Source organism: Chelonia mydas, chromosome 9 (genome assembly GCF_015237465.2).
Source record: "Chelonia mydas isolate rCheMyd1 chromosome 9, rCheMyd1.pri.v2, whole genome shotgun sequence".
Lineage (NCBI taxonomy): Eukaryota > Metazoa > Chordata > Testudines > Cheloniidae > Chelonia > Chelonia mydas.
Genome location: NC_057855.1, coordinates 72,933,545 through 72,948,105, shown reverse-complemented (window position 1 = coordinate 72,948,105; position 14,561 = coordinate 72,933,545). Strand labels below are relative to the sequence as shown.

The 14,561-nt window shown below is 42.9% G+C and overlaps 1 protein-coding gene across 1 annotated transcript in view; it reads left to right on the top strand.

Annotated features, from left to right (window-relative positions):
- Positions 1 to 14,561, top strand: part of LOC114019421 (connector enhancer of kinase suppressor of ras 2) — a 456,264-nt gene that overhangs the window by 393,500 nt on the left and 48,203 nt on the right. The window lies entirely within an intron of this gene.

Genomic DNA, 14,561 nt, shown 5'->3' with positions numbered 1-14,561 from the left:
ACAGCCTCATGGGAACCAGTGTTTCTTATTTACTTAAAAAGATTAACTTGAATTAAGTGGCATAAACTGTAATGCAAATACAAACAATTAGAAAACTCTTTTCTTAGCTATCCAGATACCCAATTCCTATTTTAATGAAATGAAAGACTCCCAGGGGAAAGTCTATTAATTAGGAAGTAGATAAAGATTTCTTACTGTGATGGGATTTACAGAACATAAAAATGGCAATACTTATTCAGACCAAAGGTCCATCTAGCCCAGTATTCTGTCTTCTGACAGTGGCCAATGCCAGGTGCTCCAGAGGGAATGAACAGAACAGGTAATCGCCAAGTGATCCATCCCCTATTGCCCATTCCCAGATTCTGGCAAACAGAGGCTAGGGACACCATCCCTGTCCATCCTGGGTAGTAGCCATTGATGGATCTATCGTCCATTAACTTATCTAGTTCTTTTTTTAACCCTATTACAGTCTTGGCCTTCACAACATCCTCTGACAAGGAGTTCCACAGGTTGACTATGCGTTAACTATACTTCCTTTTGTTTGTTTTAAAACTGCTGCCAGATAATTTCATTTGGTGACCCTTAGTTCTTGTGTTACGAGAAGGAGTAAATAACACTTCCTTATTTACTTTCTCCACATCAGTCATGATTTTATAGACCTCTATCATATCCCCCCCTTAGTCGTCTCTTTTCCAAGATGAAAATACCCTGTCTTATAGTTGGGATTACGTTTTCCAATGTACATTACTTTGCATTTATCAACATTGAATTTCATCTGCCATTTTGTTGCCCAGTCACCCAGTTTTGAGAGATCCTTTTGCAGTTCTTCGCAGTCTGCCTGGGACTTAACTATCTTGAGCAATTTTGTATTATCTGCAAATTTTGCCACTTCACTGTTTATCCCTTTTCCCAGATCATTTATGAATATATTAAATAGGACTGGGCCCAGCAGAGACCCCTGGGAGACACCACTATTTACCTCTATCCATTCTGGAAACTGACCATTTATTCCTACCCTTTGTTTCCTATATTTTACCCAGTTACTAATCCATGAGAGGACCTTCCTTCTTATCCCATGACAACTTACTTTGCTTAAGAGCCTTTGGTGAGGGACCTTGTCAAAGGCTTTCTGAAAATCTAAGTACACTGTATCCACTGGATCCCCTTTGTTCACATGCTTGTTGACTCCCTCAAAGAAGTCTAGTAGATTGGTGAGGCATGATTTCCCTTTACAAAAACCATGCTGACTCTTCCCCAACAAAGTATGTTCATCTGTGTGTTTGTTACTATAGTTTCAACCAGTTTGTTCAGTACTGAAGTCAGACTTACCAGCCTGTAATTGCCGGGATCACCTCTGGAGCCCTTTTTAAGAATTGGCGTCACATTAGCTATCCTTCAGTCATTTGGTACAGAAACTGATTTAAATGATAGGTTACAGACTACAGTTAGTAGTTTGGCAATTTCACATTTGTGTTCCTTCAGAACTCTTGGGTAAATACCATCTGGTCCTGTTGACTTATTACTCTTTAGTTTATCAATTTGTTCCAAAATCTCTTCTGACGACACCTCAATCTGGGACAGTTTCTCAGATTTGTCACCTAAAAAGAATGGCTCAGGTTTGGGAATCTCCCTCACATCCTCAGCTGTGAAGACCGATGCAAAGAATTCATTTAGTTTCTCCACAGTGGCCTTATCATCCTTGAATGCTCCTTTAGCATCTCGATCATCCAACCCCACACTAAACCAGGGCAAGGCACAGAACAGCAGTGGGCTTGGGATGCCCCATTCCCCAGCTACTGCAGGGCATGCCCTAGGTGGAGGGATAGCTTAAAAGGGAACTGGTAGCCCAGGGGAAGTGGGAAAGGAGCTACAGGCTGCACCAGGAAGTGAGGCTGGTGCCTGGTGCTATGAGGAGTGGCTACAGCATTGTTAAGACTTTCCTGGAAGCGGTGATCCAGATTCTTCCCCTCTCTTTGGGAGTTGAAAACTCCCAAAAGACTACAAAGAATGGGACATTGTCCCACTGGCAAATTAAGTGGCTATTTCTAAGTCTGTGACCATGCCCCAAACAGAGAAGAGACAGCCCGACAGGAAGCAACCCAGGGGATAGTATAACTTGGGGTGGACCAACGAGTGGTCCAGACACTGTAATGCTTCTCTGGGGGTCTGGGTTGAAACCCGGTGGAGTGGGGGGACTTGGGTCCCCTAACCTTGCTCCCCTGTACTTCTGCTATGACAGAACACTAAGAGGAGGGGAAGAAACACTCAGGAGGGATTGAGGCCCACTGCATATGACCTGGATGAAGCCCCTTCAAGAATGACCAGGACAGGAAGTACTGTGGAGCTACTGCCTGACTACTAGGCCAGCTGGCTATCGACTGACATTCAATTTAGTCTTTAAGGATGGGACCACCTTCTGCAGAGCAAATAGTGTCCCAGAGTAGAATCATATCACTTGCTATCCTTGTTAATTTGGAGAGGGTGCTAATATGCTGAAAGTGGTAATTTTTAACCCTATTTTAGGGGAGAAAGGTATTCCCAGCTGTTATAATATTTAGGTTCCAAAGGTTAATGGGTTGAAGCTTGGGTATCTCAGCCTCTCCACTGGCCATCTGTTCATCACTATTAGTGGCTTGTGCTCCTGGCACAAAGCATATGATAAATTTACCCATCTTTGTGGCATATTTAATGCTAGATACTTATTGACAGAACTTGAAAATTCTATCTGGCCAGCAGTGCTGCATTTGGAACTAACAGCTGCTGAATACAGCAGGTTTAACACAACAATTCTAGTGCTTTGAGACTAACACATCCTCAAGAAGTCCTGATTTATTCCCATCACTTTTTTTCACACTCCCTGTAAAATATTGAAAATCCTCTGTCTTTGGGAATTGAAGAGAGCAGCATTAATTATATTCTCTTACTAAAGCTTTCCTAGTTATAATTTAATGTTCTGTATTGTTTGTTTGTCATGCCTCTTCAAATGATGAACATGGCATTGGTCTCTCAAAAGCAGGCTTCATACAACTGTGATCATATGCATAATAAACCACTGGTAATATTCATTAGGACAAGGAATGTTGATCAGGATAAAAGTTTTCCTTAGTCACTTTTATTATAACCTCATGATATTATTAAAGTCTCATAAACAGAAGCCAGATCTACAACTTGCACTTTTATTTCTCCTTTCCTCTGAGGATCTCAGGGTGCATTAAATTAAAATTTAGCTGAGTCTCACAATTACAACCAGGTATAATAGATTTTTCAGTTTGCTGCCAATTCTGAAAAAAAAATTACGTTTCAGGTTGAACCAGAACTTTCTTTTTTGTTGTTGAGATTTTCAAATGATCTGAAAAGTTGAAAAAAAATGAATTCAATTTTGAGCATTTTAAACTATTTTTATTCTTTTAAAATGCAATTAAAGGAAATTTCTAAACAAAAAGTTTCTTTGAATGGAAAAATCAAAATGTTTCATTAAAAAGTGTCAACACATAATGTTTCAATTTTGGGGGTGAGGTCTCAGAATGAACAATTTGGCAAAATTGACATGAATTTCAGTGTGATTGAATCTGCTTTTTTTCACTGAAAAAAGTTTGGATTGAAAACTTTTGCCTAGCTCTACTCATAATACCCCTATGAGAGAAGATAGTAACTACTAACAACAATACTTAGCCAAAATATGGGCAGGATAATACCCAGTTTACAGATGGTGTCAGTGAGTCAGTGTGCAGAACTGGGAATGGCTTCCAGCCCCCTGGTCTAAACACGAGAACACTTCCAGAACATTTCCCAGGGAACAATTCCCACAGAAAAGAGAGAGAGAGATTCTGACTCTAAATTCTAGTTTTCCCCATATTTTTATTAAATTAATCAGATTTAGGGTCTATTCCTGCCTCAATGACATCAGTAGCAAACTGTCTTTGTCTTCAGTAAAAAAAGCAGAAGGCTGGTCCTTCATGTCCATCCAGATAGTAGTGCATGCTTGTAAACCTGAAGGGTCAGAATCATTTCTCAGTATTTCTGATTGTGTGATAACATCTGTCAGCAGCTAGAAGCTGTTGTTAGTTTACAATCTGAAAATTATTCTGAAATATTAAATGAAAAAGATTAAAAGACAATAAGTCCCAGGCTCCACAGGGTGCCAGTAAACTCTGCTTTCATGGCTGACTTCCCTTCCTTCTCCTTCTGGAGCATGGATGGTTCAAGCACATTGAGGGCCTTTAGCAGAACCAATCTATTGTGGCTTCCCATATAATGTAAGCCTGGGGAAAGCCTCCCCTCTGAATATACTTATCCAGAGTGGGAGGCCCCCAGAGCACCCACCCACTGAGCCACCATCACACATAGGGATGCAGTACCCTACAAAGCCCCATCTTGGGGGTGTTGTCATCAAAAGGATAAGCCCACTTGTTGTGCCAAAAGCCCTCTATACCTTCCCTGCTGTTGCACTATTACTTTCATAGAGCACGAGTTTCAAAAATGCCCCCTTTGGGGTCACCATCACCCAGGGGAGGCCTGGAGGAAGCTAAGGCACTACCTCATACGCCCAAATCCTTTCCCTTCTTGTCTATCAGTGGTGACAGACACGTTCACAGTGTTGAGTCCACCACTGAGGACCTGCTTCTTGCTAAGGCTTATGGCTTCAGCTCCAGCATAAGGTCAGCATCTCACTCAGGAGGGATTAAGGAAGGTTGCCCTCACAGGACTTGCTTTTGCTTCCCCCTACTTCAGGAGATCTTTTTCACTAGATGGGGCTTTTTTCACGAGAGATCTTTGAGACTTCTTTTAAGTTCAGCCCAGAACCAAGAAACCTGAAAAAATCAGGACCTGATCCTCCTCTCACACTGTTGTATTTCATGAGTAACTCCAGTGAGCATATTGGAACTACACTACTGCTAACTGTTTTAAGTAAGAAGAGCATCAGGCCTATGTGATGTAAATAAGGACAGGGAAGAAGAAAACTAACTCACCTTGATCAGCTTGATCAATCGGTCCTTCAGCCTTCATATAGATTATGCCAGTCACAACACATCTTCCATTTTTCTCTTATACTTGCCTTCGTTCTTCATGTGCAGCCATGCCTTTTCACAATAAAATCTTCCCATCTCTTTGGAGGTCGGCCAAGTGGTCTTTTCAGTTTCCGTGGATACCACTCAATGACAGCTGTAGCCCATCGATTGTCAGTGAGCCTAGCTATATGCCTAACCCATCACATTTTACTGTACGTGCTTTCAACAATGACATCTTGCACGCCACTCTGCTGTCTGATCACTTCATTGGGGACTTGGTTGCGGATTGAAAAAAAACTGTTACTCAGCTTCTCGTAACTGTTGTTCTTCGAGATGTGTTGTTCATGTCCATTCCAACTAGGTGTTTGTGTGCGCGCATGCACAGCAGCCGGAAATTTTTTCCCATAGCTGCGTCTGTCATGTTGGCCCGGGCTTTCGCGGGAATCACGCCTTCACAGCGCTCAATATAGAGCCCTGCTGACCCCCTCAGTTTCTTCTTGCTGACTACTCCAACAGAGGGGTAGGTATTGGAATGGACATCAACAACACATCTCAAAGAACAACAGTTACAAGAAGGTGAGTAACCATTTTTTCTTTGACTGCTTGTTCATGTCCACTCCAATTAGGTGACTTCCAAGCCTAAATTCTGGAGGCAGGGTCGGAGTTGACTATTGATTGGAGTACTGCTCTACCGAAGGCTGCATCGTCTCTGGCCTGCTGGGTGATCGCATAATGTGCAGTAAATGTGTGTATGGAGGGCCACGTCGCCGCTCTGCATTTGTCCGGGGTGGGAACCTGTGCCAGGAATGCCGCCAAGGAAGCCTGCGCTCGGGTAGAGCATGCTGTGAGCGGAGGAGCAGGCACCCCTGCCAAGTTGTAGCACTCCTGGATGTAGGATGTGATCCACGATGAAATATGGTGGGAGGAGACTGGGAGACCTTTCATCCTGTCTGCCACAGCTACAAAGAGTTGAATAGACTTCCAGAACGGCTTTTTCTCTTGATGTAGAAGGCTAGTGTTCTGTGAACATCCAATGAGTGCAGCTTCTGCTCCCTGCCGCTTGAATGTGGTTTAGGATAGAACACTGGGAGGAAAATGTCCTGGTTGATGTGGAATTGGGAAACCACCTTCGGGAGGAAAGCTGGATGTGGTCTGAGTTGAACCTTGTCCTTATAGAACATGGTATAGGGAGGCTCTGATGTTAGGACTTTGAGCTCAGACACCCTCCTGGCTGAGGTTATCACCACCAGAAACGCCACCTTGTACAAGAGAGAGAGCAGGGAGTATGTCACCAGTAGTTCAAAGAATGGCCCCGTCAACCTGGAAAGGACCAGATTGAGGTCCCAGGTTGGGACCGGCTGTCGGAAATGCGAGTATAGCCTGTTGAGACCCTCGAGGAAACGGCTAACCATAGGGTTGCCAAAGATGGACTGGTTCTCAGCACCTGGATGAAAGGCCAAGATAGCGGACAAGTGAACCCTTATTCATGACATGGACAGCCCCTGCTGCTTAAGGTGGAGAAGTTAGTCCAATATACACAGTATAGAGGTGAGAGTGGGTGACAAACTATGTTGCATCGATCAGATTGGGAATCTCTTCCACTTGGCTAGGTAGGTAACCCTGGTGGAGGGCTTTCTACTGCCAAGGAGGACTTGTCTGACTGGGTCTGAACAGGAAAGCTCCATTAGATTCAGTCATGGAGCTTCCACGCCATGAGGTGTAGTGACTCGAGGTTCAGGTGCAGGAGACTACCGTGATCCTGGGTCAATAAGTCTGGGAAGAGCAGCAAGGTGACCGTGGTTTCCACAGGCATTTGCAGGAGTGATGCGTACCAATGCTGGTGGGGCCAGGCTGGAGTTATCAATATCACCAAAGCTTGTTCCCAACATATCTTGAGGAGTACCTTGTGAACGAGCAGAATGGGCAGGAACGTGTAAAGGAGATGGTCTCCCCATGGGAGGAGGAATGTGTCTGCGATGGAACCTGGACTGTGACTCAGGAAGGAGCAAAACTGCTGACACTTCCTGTTGTGCCATGTGGTGAACAGGTCTATCTGGGGAAAGCCCCACAGATGGAAGATGGAATTTGCGATGTCCAGGCGTAAGGACCACTTGTGGCCGTGGAACGACCTGCTTAGATAGTCCGCCAACTCGTTCTGTATCCCTCGGAGGTATGATGCTTGCAGGTGTATTGAATGCTCTGTGCAGAAGTCCCACAACATGAGGGCTTCCTGGCACAGGGGAGAGGAGCGTGCACCCCCCCTCCTTTGTTGGTATAGAACATTGCCGTGGTGTTGTCTGTCATCACCGATACACATTTCCCTGGCTGCATGCCAGGCACACTGCTCTCAGCTCTCTGACATGGATGTGGAGAGCAAGCTCTGCCCAAGCCCAGATGCCTTGAGTCCTGAGGTCCCGCAGATGTGCTCCCCAGCCCAGAGCTGATGTGTCCATCACTAGGGAGAGAGGCGGCTAAGAGCTGGAGAAGGGGACCTCTACACATACTACCTATGGGTTGAGCCACCACAGAAGGGAGTCGAGAACCTGGTAGGGCAGGGTTATGACCCGGTCCAAATTGTCCCAGACTGACTGATACACCAATGCTAGCCATGACTGAAGAGGCCAAAGTCTGAGCCTGGCATGCTGCACCACATAGATACAGGCTGCCATATGTCCTAGAAGTTTCAGGCAGTTCCTTGCTGTAGTGGTGGGGAACTGCCTGAGACCTCAAATGATGTTGCCGAGAGCTTGCACCTCACCTCTGGGAGGTATGCCCTGGCCTGGGTCAAGTCTAGCACCACTGCACCGGGTTCTGCCGCTGCAGGGGCCACAGTGCCAGGTAAGCTCATCTCTCCCGTCGTGACCTGGACCTCCTGCCCCTGGTTGTGCTGGAGCAATAGGAGTTGGACTCTGACCCTGAGGTCTCCAAGAAGGAACACCACAGAGGAGCTGCACTTCGGGGCACCGAGCATCAGGAGGTAGAGGACCGACTGGCCTCTCATTCCCGAACGACTGGTGTCAGAGGGCACTGTGGAGAATGCGAGCACTGGGACAGCATAGCCGGTTTCCTTCTTGATTGTACTGCAGGGCGGACCAGTGCTGTCGACACAGGTGGACCAGTGCTGTCGACGCAGGTATGAGGTGCAACAAGTCCTGAACCGCATTAAACGCCTACGGGGTTGATGGGAGCTGCAGCTGCTGACTCCTGAGATCCGCCAAGCAAGGTGGGGCCGGACTCAACCGCCCTTCCAGGTCAGGAGTCGACAAGGCCCTCACAGGTCGGCAGGGCTCTATATTGAGTGCCATGAAGGCATGACTCCAGAGGGGGCACATGCCAACCAGGAGTGCAAGTAGGGTGGTACCCTCCCGTACACAGTACAGGCAAGAAATTTTTAGTAGGTACGGGGTACCAGAAAGAGTTGGGGCTAGCTCTCGCCCCCCACTCCAGGGAGGGTGTGGGGCTGCGCTCTGCTCCTTAAAGGAGCAGAACATGTCTAGGGAGGGCATTCATTCTTTATATGGCTTTAACAGCACAATACGTATGCTAACAAACTTAAACAAAGGCTTTGTTTAAGTTTGTTAGCATATGTATTATGCTGTTACCTTGGTCAGGAGTCCTCAAGAGGGGAGGGGAAGGGGAGACAGAAGGTGTTTAAGCAGTGTTTTTTTATTCTGTTTCTCCCCATTGTTCTGAATTATCCATGACATCAATACTGCATCACATCAAGTCCAAATCATTAGAAGAATGCCTCTGCTTGCACTGACCAGAGGATGTTTGGATTCTGATGTCAGCTCAGTTCTGAATCCTGGTGGGAATCAGGTATTGTCCCCAGTGTGCACAGAATTATTCTTTGCAGCCAAACTAGTCTAACATGCATTTTGTTAACTGGAACTGGAGCAGCAAAACAAAGAAAACAAATGCCTCATTTTCCAGCTTCGTGGGTGAGAGAATTATAAGTGAAGATTATAATGCTGGACACTGACAGCCTTAAACCAGCTGCCTCCGGAATCTGCCAAGAACTTTGCTGAAAATATGTTTCTCATCTTAGCAATGGAGCTAAGACTTATCACACATCTGCTCACCTTTATTTGAGTGAAGCTCCTTCTGATCTGACAGCTCAGACATTGTCAGTTTCGTCCAGAACAATTTCCAAACGTGGAACCTAATCCTGTAAACCCTTAATCATTTGATCAATCCCACTGAAGACAATGGAACTATTTGCATGACTATGGACCACTTTTATGGACTGGTAAGAGTTTCAGGAGTCTGTTCCTATAAAGGAAGTTGAATCCCCCATTAAAATGAAATGTTTGGGTACAATACCATAAAGAAGTTTAGGATATAGTTCTACTTAAAATTTGTCTTTTAATAAATCATATGTATGCTGAAATGGCTCCTCACCTAACTCTCATATTCCATATAGACCGACTGAATATTACATATTTAGGAGGAAAGTGAATAGTTAAGCATGTTGATGTTTGTATATACAAAGGGGGGTGTCGGAGGGGACAGGGAGAGAATGGATGGCCCGCGCTGGGGGCAGGGCAGGGAGGCGTCACATGGGGAGGTCACGTGCCCCCCCTTGTGTCTCTCCCATGAGGGCAGTACCAGCAAGAAATGATTTCTACTTGCACCATTGGTGCCGACCCAATGGATGCTGCTATGGGAAAAAAATTCTGGCTGCCGTGCACACACGCACACCTAATTGGAATGGACATGAACAAGTGCTCAAAGAACTATTTGATCAATTATTTGTTTTGTGGTTTCAATTTATTTTATTTTATTTAATTTAAACAGAAGAAAAATGGTCTAAAAAGAGTTCTTAGTGTTAGTGTATAAATCGCTCTAGCTGAGATAACACTAATTTTGCTTCCTCTATCTCAGAGCACAGCCAAAACTAGTAGGGTCAGTCATGTAGGGGCTGATCCTGCACTTCTCTCAAAGCACCTATTGCCATAATGCAGAGTTTTCAAAGAGTAAGGAGTGCAGGATTTGGACCTTTGTTACGTGAACAAAGGAAACTTGGGTCCAACAGCAAAAATAAATAGGTTTTTCTCTTTCCAATATTCTTATCAATCATGGGGAAGCTGCTTTACTGAATAATTGTTACTGCTGCCCATGTTACACATTGAGCGGAATACCCTTGAGAAACTTTGACAAAAATGCCTAATTGTTAGACTACTATGTCCTATGTGATTTGAATAGTTGTCTCACTCATACCATTAATGAAGGTACTTAATTTTATAAATAGGAGTCATGGCATTATCTCACCAAGGTGTAGCTCTCCTCCAGAGTAAAAGTAATGATTTCAGGCGCTATATTTGAGTGCTAAGATGTCCTGGGTGCTACCAATGGAGGTTGGATAGCTGATGTCACTGAAAGATGTTCCACTGATTTTAGGCAGTATCGCCATCACCATATTTAAAAAAAAAATTTTTTAAGAGTAAGCAGAAATATAAGAACCCAAACAGAAACCGAAGTAGTTTAAATCTTCATATGAGGTAGTACAAATATCGCTTGTTTAAATGCTCTTTTTTCAAAGACACTGTCAATTCTGTGGTAAATGGTAAATGCATAAGGCTGCCTGATCCTTCTTCCATTAAAATCAATGACAAAAAAGTTAAACCCATTGCCTTCAATGGGGGCAGGATCAAGTTCTAAAAATTTAATAACATTTAATTCTAAACATAATATATGCTAGTATACTAGTCATTTTGTTTGCCAGGTATGTATCATTCATATATTCATGTTACTTTTCCAAATATAAGCACTTCATCGGATTTATTTTGCACTTTTCCCACCCAGTTTAATAAAAAATGTACTTCTATGTTCACATAAGACATGAAGTTTGCCAGTGTGTTTAGTAGGCTTAGTGTCAGCAGTTTCTCAGTTATTATAAGTTTCTTGTAAATAATCTAAATATGCTGCTACTTCATGGTGGCCTTTGATAAAACTAATTCTGAGAGCTGGGATTAGTGGGGATCCATCTGTAATGAATCACTGTTGATCAGAATAATGCTAAAACATTGAGGTCTCAAACTTACATTCCCTGTGGACCCAAAAGTCCCGTTCAATTCAGTATGAGTTTTGAATATGTAAGAATTACAGGTTTGGGCATTTTATCTAATGGAAGTTTATTGCCAGAGTATTCTTGACACCTCAAAATGAAACAGTACAGTCAAAATTCTATTTAAAATTCTACCTATGTAACATAATAAGTAAAAATATACACCTTGGATGCCACACCAAGAGACTCTGAACACAATTCTAACAGATACTGACTTCTGGCACTGCACTAACCTGAAGCCACAGAATGAAAAATACCCTTCTGCATTATTCAAACCCTGTTCTGAAGACAATTATTAATTTCCTCATGGGCTTCTCTATCGTGCTCACCACTAGAATATATGAGTGCTTCTAAAACCTGAAGAAGAGCTCTGTGTAAGCTCAAAAGCTTCTTTCTCACCGACAGTAGCTGGTCCAATAAAAGATATTATCTCACCCACCTTGCTTCAAAAACATTAATTTTTCTCCACATCACCCTTGTGAGGTGAGGGAGTGGCATTATCCGCATTTTAATGGTCCATTAATTGCAGATTTTTGAGCACCACTATATATATACACATGCATTTGATATCTGGACCCCAGAGAGGTACAAGTCCCATCTATCTTACCAGAGATGCATAGGAATTCTGGTAGTCATTTGGCATGGAAGAGAGTGAAAGATATAGCCAAAGATTAATAACCTGGACACTTCCAGTGCTCTGAAGCTAGGCCACCTACCACTAAAAATATTAAACTAAAAACACCACAGCAGTCAACAGATGGATCACAGGCCACCTATAATTTCTTATATGTAACGAGAACCAAAAAGCCATTGCACTGGAACCTTATTTTTAATATACAGGGAGTCCTCGGACTTACGACACAATTCGTTCCTCAGAATTGCTTTGTAAGTCAAAAAGCTGTAAGTCGAAACTACTTTTCCCATAGGAATCAATGGTATGAAGGTGGGATTGGTTCCTGAACCAAGGCTCGATACACTGTTTTCACCACAGTAACCCAAAGTTTTGTACTAAATGAATTATAGATGACTAATGTTGTAACATCAATGTATTTACTGTACACTGTGTTTTGTAAACAGCATTCAAATAAACATATAAACTCACATATGCTGCTCAGAGAGCTGGCAACACAGGCTCAGAAAGCCAGGGAGAATGGCACACATGCTGAGCCTCAGCCAATCACTGTTCAAGCTTTCTGATTGGCTGAGCCCAGGGCCAGGAGCCAATCAAAAGCAAGCAGCAACCCTATCTGGCAACAAGCTACCCTGCTGCCTAGAAGCCAATCAGAAGCAACCCCTTCCAACTGCTTACCAGTATAACGCAATCAGGAAGTGATTTCAAGCGAACTTTATGCAAATCGATTCACCTAGGGGTGAAACGCCCAGTCAATTGAAAAGCGTCGTAAGTGGCATCCGACGTAAGTCTGGCATCGTAAGTCCGAGGACTTATAATACATATAATTAGTTGGTGTGCGCCATCTAGTGGGGCACCATAAGAATGTTCCATTTCTTTTCAGAGGTTGTCCTGGAATTCACTATTTACATTTGCAAAACAGAATTTTTCCAGTTAATTCAATTCGCAAGTAATATTTATAACAATTACAATATTAACAGTATTTTTGTCCTTTGGCTTATTTACTTTAACTTTTACATCATCTCCCCAACTGGTATTAATAACTCGTTTCTCTGGGCTGTTTTGTCCTCATAACTTCATTAAAACATCAAATTCTGGTAATAACAGATTGTGATACAATTAAATCATCAGCAAATGATCAAAAAGAAAAGGAGTACTAGTGGCACCTTAGAGACTAACCAATTTATTTGAGCATAAGTTTTCGTGAGCTACAGCTCACTTCATCGGATGCATTCAGTGGAAAATACAGTGATGAGATTTATATACACACAGAACATGAAAAAATGGGTGTTACCATACACACTGTAAGGAGAGTGATCACTTAAGATGAACTATTACCAGCAGGAGAGCGGGGCGGGGGGAGAGCAAGAAAACTTTTTATAGTGATAATCAAGGTGGGCCATTTCCAGCAGTTAACAGGAACGTCTGAGGAACAGTGGGGGGTGTGGGGGGGGGGAAATAAACGTGGGGAAATAGTTTTACTTTGTGTAATGACCCATCCACTCTGAAACCAGTAAACAGTCAGTGAGATGAGAGTATAAAATGTCTGTGGGTGAAATGAACACTTACTTCAAGGCCTGTAAATCACTTAAGTTCTATTTCATAGGCTGAAGTGAGACTTAAGTTGGCTTTATGCTGAGCCATTGCCCAGTCACCCCTAATGAATAATTAATTTGCCAACAGAGAGGAAACTGTACAGGCAGAGGATTTTGTATTCTTACGCTGTTTCCACATTTACCTCTTTTGAATGCATTTGTCTTGAAAAATTCTGTTACTGTATGTATTAATGTTAATGATGGGGTGTAAAAGAAATCAGCCAAACTGGGATTTTCATAGCTATGATTTGTGTCTCTGAAAGTCCGAATAAATCATAACGGTAAATATTACAGTGTGATTTACATTCAGGATATTAATAGCACAAGTGTTCATTTCTGCTTTTTTCATAACTCTATGTTTACTGTTTCCTGATCCAATTCTTACATCTATTAATTATCATGCAAGGCTGGGTATTCTAATGTAGATATTGCAAAATATTATTAATCAGGGAATACGATCATAAACAATCAAAATAATAGAAGCCTTCATTCCCTGAGGACTTGGTTTCTTTGTCAAGAATATCCCCTATCGTACAACTATAGAAATGTGAGCTAGACAAACCTAGTATCGCTCTCAACAGCTATTTTATTGCAGTTCAAAAGAGGATGACTCAGGAAAAGCAGAGGGTTTTTTTTTAAAGATGCATACCTATATGTATTATATTGGCCCAGTCTTGCAAGGTGCTGAATGTTCACAATTCCCATTGGGCCTGATTGTGACCTCATGAGAGTTATTCCATTTAAATCAATGGAGTTAAATCCGCCTGATGCCAGCATGATATGAGAATCAGACCTACTGACTACAGTCCTTGCCTAATATAAATCTCTCAGTCCACTGAAGTCAATGAAGCATGGCTGACATACACTAGCCAAGGAGCTGGGGCCATTTTCTTTAATGGGAGTTGAGAGAGCTCTAGGAATATAGGACAGAGCCTGTAATCTTACAGCTGCTTTTCCCTCATGCCATCTAGGCATCTCACAGTAAAACAGTGCAGCCAAAATTCTATTTAAAATTCCACTTATATAAAACAAGTACAAATATTAAGACACTCCTTTGATGCCACACCAATGGCTTTCCCAAACAAAAGAGTTTGGCACACACTTCTAAAAGAAACTTGTTCTGTAGTTCAGTAAAGACCTGGAAGTTGCACACTGCACAAACCTGGAGCCAGAAAAAATACATTCAATCTCCCTCAGAGGGCAAGAGGATGTCTGTGATACCAGAAACTCGGTAAAAAGACATGAAACTCACTATTATG